The sequence below is a fragment of the Ptychodera flava genome, unplaced genomic scaffold, assembly GCF_041260155.1.
Source record: "Ptychodera flava strain L36383 unplaced genomic scaffold, AS_Pfla_20210202 Scaffold_42__1_contigs__length_1331906_pilon, whole genome shotgun sequence".
In the NCBI taxonomy this organism is placed as follows: Eukaryota; Metazoa; Hemichordata; class Enteropneusta; family Ptychoderidae; genus Ptychodera; species Ptychodera flava.
In genome coordinates, this window is record NW_027248364.1 from 369,998 (window position 1) to 377,365 (window position 7,368).

The following is a 7,368-nucleotide window of genomic DNA, read 5'->3' on the forward strand; positions in this document are numbered from 1 at the left end:
GTCACACATCTTGCTGCATTTTTGCTAGTTTTTTTTCATGAAAAGTACTACTGCATGGCTGGCTATATAACAAATTAAAGCACATTCAGCATCCCACCAATTTTCTTGAGGTATATTGGGGTCAAAACTATTTAAATATTCTGAGATAACAGGTTGATTGAAAAATAGCAGTATTCATGGTGCATTTCTTTATGTTTTGTATTTAATAACTATGACAATTAAACTATAATTCAGATATCAGTATTATTATGACTCATTGTTTGTTTCATCCATGATGACAACAACAGGGGGAGGGAGGATTTGTCCACTTTAACTGAAAATTTAAGGGGGATTTCAACAGTTCATATGTTCTACTTGTATCTGGTGTGACTGGCACCATTTCATTTGACGGCTGGTCCCCCTCCTCAAAAAATTACCAGATGTGTAAGCATATCAACAGATAAAGAATCCCCTAATCAGACTGTCTAGATTAAACACTACAGTAATCAGTATGATATATTTATGTATTATAAACTGCAAACTCAGAAGGGTTTACCTTTTAAAACAATACTGAAGGAGAAGAATACCGTAGAAAGACAATGACAGTGGTAACATCACAGATAAAAAATCATGCTATGTTTGGATAGATACTGTTGTTGTTATCGTCATACTTCTTTTGGTTTTCTGGTTTTCAGTTCACATTTAATTGTGATTATTAAAATCAACAAGCCGCCGATAAAATGAAAACATTTCTCTTGGCCACTAAAACAGCATAATTAGATAACAGATGCTATGGATACAGAAGATACATCAGCGGCAAACCAAAACATTGTGGCCACAGTTTTTACATGTTGTTCCGTAGATTAACCTACCATAGTTACCCCGTTGCAGTGCTCTACGGTTTAACCTGTTGTTTGTGGCAGCGGTTTGACCTTGCATTGGAGGTGGGGTAGAAAGAATGATGGTGTTCAAAAAAGGAGCAAAAAAATCGGCATTTCGGCAATTTTGAGTCCTTTCATTGTGACAGAGATCCTACCGGAACGATTTTGCCATTTACGCAAACCGAGAAACACAGCACCAAGCTATAAAGCGGAAACTAGAATGGTGCATCTTCGATGCATGACGAACGATCGAACCGCCGGTCGGGACCATAGGCGCAGCCATTATGAATCGTATGGAATTGTGGGAAAATCCGCAAGAGCTCGCCAAATAAACTTTAAATTTAGTAACACTAGAATGCTATTGCACTATATAGGACAAAATTGCTAACTGAATGTGTTGGAAAGGGCCCTGGCCTTACTCCCCCTTGAACTTAGTGGCCAGTTTGATGGGTTTTTTTTCACCTCCAAGTCTCTACTGCCTGTTTGGACGGATTCATAATGTTTACGGCGGATTCCCAACGTACAGACATCAACTTGCACACTAGCTACGTCGAAATAAACCATGATGACGCCAATCGAAGCGAGAGGTATCATACTACTCATATTGTTGTCCGATCGCTTAAATACCCACTAATATGTGACCATACAATAAACACGACGCTAGGAAACATCAATGAAGCGTTGTTTCGCTTTCGGCACAAGAAACAGATTATCCGGTCTTGTGATACGGAAAAGATATATAAACTAATAGTCAGAAAGTGCGGGAACCCATCATTAAATAGTGCCCCTATGCACTGTGAAAGTAAACACTACCTGTCTGTTTCCAACGAACTATTCACCAAGTAAATTTAGACTGGAAATCTTGCGAGTACGTACGAGTCGGGCTGGACTGACATCGACACAAATGTTGTGGCGCCGACAACTATATAAGCTTATGGGTTTTGGAGCAGACGACAGATTCTAGCGTTCGATGGATGTGTGACGTAGGTCACTGTAAATCGGTAAGGAGAATTAATCTCAAGATCATATCAGGCAATACCCGTCTTTCTCATTTCTTACATAAATCATCGCGGTTAAAAAACCGAATAAAGCTAATGTGACCCATACAATGAGGATGCAGTACAGAAATAATAAGAAAACGTTTTCAAAATGACCTAACATTGATAAATTCGATCGTACATTTTTCATATCTCCCAGACAATGTGAATTCGTTACCAAGCAACGTTCATGTAAACGAAAATAAGTTTTTGTATGTTTTACCGCTCATATTCAAAAGAAATTTCAGATACTCGCAGTTGTAAGAATGGCTTCTGAACCAAACACTAACGTGCGCATCCTTCAATATGTCAATGCAATCAACAAAAAAGTTCAAATAATTGAAAAAAAACTCGATGACATTGAAAGCAAACTGGAGACAACAACAGAACAGTTGGGTGCTGCCATATCTCTTCTAAGAAAGGACAAACTGGATCATTTCAGAGTGGTTAAAGGCTCGGTGCTAGAGGTAAGATTTATTTAAAGACTTTCGGGAGAATGCATGGCGCAACGGTGTCTATGTTTAAGCAAAATTTATATCCAAATTAAGATATTCTTTTTCTTAAGAACTTACTAATTAATATTTTTTCTTCAAATTCTGGTCTTTTGCACATTTTTTTCGTTTTGGTAGGGAATCACACATTTTTATTTGATTTTTTTTACAGGACAAGCTTGTAAGGCTTGCTGGGAAAATATATATGCATTCCCCAAATCGAGAAATCTCTGGGAAGAAGGCGAGAGTAAGTAGCCCATGGTGTGCATACATTTAGCAAAATGTTTAGGTCTGAAATTGATGTGTACTTTTAGAATAAGTCTCAGAGTGCATCAAGATGAAAAGCACTATATCTAAAACAACACAATGTATAACACAAATGTGAAGATTCTTCAGTATGATTACCATTTACAGAAACATAGTATTGCAAAACTGAAAGTGAATCCTCTGAGAAAATAATATTTATATTAAATAATCATAGTTATTAATCATCTATTTATAAACCAGAATAACACAAGTACAGAGTTAAATGAATTTTAGCGATGCCTGCATTATATGATCAGCTAGTTAAAATTTCCACTCAAAACTTGAATATATTTATATTGAAGGACATCATCAAGACAGCACTCACCCAACGGGAGTACGAAGGAAGAGAGGCTAAAATAGTTAGTTGGGTAAAGGACAAATTCTGTCAATGGCGTCAAGAAGAACGCAGAAAGGTAACAACTTACGTGGACTAATAAAAATCAATACTAAATAAACATTGTTTTAGCATTTAATGCCGGAATGTGAAATAAATTTATTTTATGGCCTGACAAAACAATCTGAAGATGTTGAAAGATTGCTAGACTCTGAATACTAATTATTTCTCTAAGTATACGCAATATTAAACATCATGCCTGATGGTTTAGAAAATTTAAAAAACACGGTGCTTATTGTTTCAACGAGTGTACAGCTTCTTGCTTAAAAATAAAGTTTGGTGAAACTTTATGACATTTTTATATTTTCACATGTGAAAATATCAGTGATTAAAATGTTCTTTCAAATTATAGGTGCTTGCAAAGGAACAGACCATGATTAAATATAAGATGATGGATACAGAAGAGCTGTTGTTAAACATTGCCAGAAACAAGAAAGCGAAACCGGACAACACAGCGCAGGCTGAGTTGGCCATAATGGTAAGACTGTTATGCATATAAACACATGAAATTAGTCATCATAGTATACATGGAACAAATGCTTCAGTATGTTTATATAATGCTGGTAAAAACAACAAACTGTTGTATGTGTTGCAAAAAGTATATCAGTTATCCATCAGCAAATTGCTCAATAATAAACAGGTTTGAAGAAATTGTCATGCAAAGTTTGTGTGTGCGAACATGCAATAAATATAATTAATCTGGTTGTTTAGTTATATATAGAATTGTAAAAACATTTAGCAATTGGTTTTAACATGGTGACCACTCAAAATGCAGGGGACCATGATCACAACTGAATTCTAAGGTTGAAAAATTATCAAATGCCATATGCCAATTACTAATGATCACAGGACAACTACATTTCACTTTGGAAAGAAAGCTAAAATACTGATGTCTGATGTCTTTGCTTCACATCGGAATGTCACACCTTGCTCTGGGGAAATGAATACTGGCATACATAATCACAATCACATTGAAGACTATATTCTACCTGTTTATCTGATATCAATTCTCCTGCATCTTTTTTTTTCCACAGAGGAAGTTTGCAAGGGAAGGTTTCAGAGAAGAAGATGGGGATTTTTATTTTCAGTTTAAGAATTACCGGGCAATGTATAATTTGTATGATTTAACAGAAGAGAGAAGACAGGGTATCATTCATGAAGACACTCATTTAACTACTCCTCCCCCAATTTACCAGATCTGTCTCCTTCATGTTCACAATCCGAAATATTCCATCCCCAACATTTGATTGACCAACCCTTTCATAGACAAAAATTATTAGATTTCCACCCCCAAAACTTATAATGGCCCTTTAATTCTCCCAAATAATTGAAATAATTTTAAAAGAACGTGACACTCTCCCTTTAAATACCAGAACTTTTACTTCTCCAAAAGAAAAAGACACGTTAATTGTAAAAGAAAACTACTTTTTTCCTGTCCCTTGAAAACATAAATTATAACGACCCCTAGAATTTATAATTAGAAATTTCAATTCCCAGATTTTTTGCCACATCTCAACATAACCTGTCTTCTCTCTTTTTTATTGTTATAATTACAGTTTCTTGTTTATGTACATTTTCATGCAGTTAGTTACAGAATTGGAGAACATTAGTGTGGTTTTCAATAAAAAATTCAAGTTCATGTTCCAGTATTACTGCCTTTGTGTCAATTACATACAACATATGATTTGCTTTATTACCTACATTTTATTCAAAAGTAAAATAGTTAGTACTCACCTGCAACTGCTATTGTTTAGGAAATTCCTGACACCAGACCAGTCATGACGTTTACTTCATCATCTACATATCTGGATGGTACCATGTGGATATGGAATTCTTATGAAAATTACACTAAACCAAAACAGCTGTGACTGTTTCGCTCCCTCCATATCATAGTTGTTTAATTCTTCAGAGGAATTCTCCTTTTCTTGCTCTCAAACAAATAATGAAGTCACGATGCCTTTTTTATTATTGAAGGAGACTGAATCAAACGAAGGTTTAGAACTTTTAAGTTGATGAATTTATTACCAGTTCAGAAATTCAAAATGAATGATTGATGCACCAAAAAACAATTGGAAAAGCCAAAATATGACAAATGAAAGGTTTTCAATCCATAATGATCAGTCGTAAGATATACTAAATGTAAAAAGAAGTGACAATTACTGAAGGTTCCGTCGCGGAGTCTTCTTAAAAACAGCCATAGTGTGTCATTTTTATCATTTACCAAGCTCATGGGGGATCTCTGACCTTTGACCCCACGTCAAACAGGGTCAAACAGGTTCCTGTACTCCACAAGTCACATGTGAAAAAATATCCATGGTACAGGACTGTACACACCACTGGTACAGGACTGTGCACACCACTGGTACAGAGCTGTGCCAAATACCTCTCCCACATAGCTGAGCAAATGGCAATTACAGGACTATTGAAAACAAGTCTGTAACAGTGCTGCAAAAAGGACTTGTACAGAATTGAGAAAAAAATAGCTTGCACCTCCTTTACTTTAAAACCGATGCTTTGGTATTGTTGTTCACACCTCTGGTACACAGCTGCAAAAACGCAAGGTACATTGGTATGAAATGCATATAGTGCACAGTCACGTTTTAACCAGTGCTGTAACATATAAATTTTTGACATATCTGGTACAGTGTCTGTAGCTGCACAGCCCTGGTACAGCTGTGTACACATCCATGCAACAGTGCCTTCAATGTTACAGGGATGTGCGGGTTTCCCTGTGTACATTGCCATACTCCTCGACACTTTCAATCTTTCATTCTCCAATTAAATTCCTGTCAACTATAGGTGTAAGCTAAATCTGATATGAAAATGTTGTATATTAAGGCTTATTCATGTCTTTCTGTTCATAATGTACACTTAGTAATCCACAATATGGTTAGTAGAGAAGTGAATTGGCTTAACTAGCCACAGTCTCAGATACAATTACCCAGTCTTCATGAATGAAAGATACTCTGTATGGCTAGGAGAGACAGGATTACATGAATTTTAACTACAAAATGCTTTACATTAAAATTGAACAGACTGTTTACTTGCCTCATTCATTTTATTCTTTTCTAGTTGCAAACTGGAAGGAGTTTATTTGAATCGCTGAACAAACTCAGAAAATTCAACTCAAATTAAATCGTGAATTTATCACTGTATGTTTAGGAAAAAACCTGAATGTGAATTTTAGTAGAGGAAAGTATTTGGATCATGTTATGTAGTCTGTCGTAACCAAACTCTGCTACCTTATAGGTTGGAAGGTTTTTAGCAATGCTCCATTGAATTATTTGACCAGTGCTTCTTACTCAATACTCTACAATATAATGCTTTTGTTTTACAGTGATTCAAGCAATTTGCTTCATCAACACAAGAAAATAGGCAGACCTTTACAGATGATCTACTTTTTCAGAGTAGCCATAATCTGAACTCACCTGAGTCAGGAATCACTGAAAGTACATCCAGTAGTTTTCATACAAAATTAATATTAAATTGATGCAAGCAAACGAAGTTGGAATGGAATGAAAGTTTTGGCATTCTTGATGGGCAGCAGATTGCAACAATTGATCACCATGTGTGGGACGAACCCACTAGACTGGCTTTATTGTTGACTGTGTCCGTCCTACAAGCTCAGGGATTAAACTTAACAATCATACCGTGTGCGGGCGCCGTTTTGCCTGCAACTTCACATTACCACCGAAGCGCGAGAATGACACTGGCTGATTGATTGATTCTGCCTTTTTCGATGAAATTCAAAAACTTGAAATTGCTTTTTAGATTAAACTTACGTAAAATCATATTATTGACCTCTTTCACACGAAAAAATGCTAGTGAGTTGCCAGTGAAAACGTCCATCCCTTTGTATCTTCTAATTCGTTAAAAAAACTAAAGGAGCTACTACGTTCTTTGAGAAAACATTAATCATCGAAACAATAGGGGATAGCTCAATCTTTCCTAAAATTGTGTCACTCTATACAAGTGATCATGAATTACTGCAATGTTTAGCGCCTCAAAAGCATGTGCTTTTTCAACGGGCTGCGTGTCATATACATTTGCAGATCATTGTAACATTGCAAATTTGTGGTGAAATTTTCATATTTGTATTTTGGGGGAAATTTTCCCGATTTGTGGTCACAAAATCATTTTCTCCCAAAAGCGTTTGTTGGATTGCCTTGAAACCTGATACTCTTGATAAAAGGGTTGTCTTCTGTCGGATGTGTAAAAATTGTGGTTACCCGTAATATTTTTGTATTGTGTTTTTTTGGTAATTTTTTGCATTTTCGGTC

The 7,368-nt window shown here is 35.9% G+C and overlaps 1 long non-coding RNA gene across 1 annotated transcript; it reads left to right on the forward strand.

Moving 5' to 3' along the window:
* The first annotated feature begins 2,996 nt into the window (after positions 1–2,996).
* Positions 2,997–4,232, forward strand: LOC139128074 (uncharacterized). The gene is made up of 3 exons (XR_011551174.1): positions 2,997–3,107; positions 3,441–3,566; positions 4,123–4,232. It is a non-coding gene; the product is annotated as an uncharacterized lncRNA (long non-coding RNA).
* Positions 4,233–7,368: the final 3,136 nt, after the last annotated feature.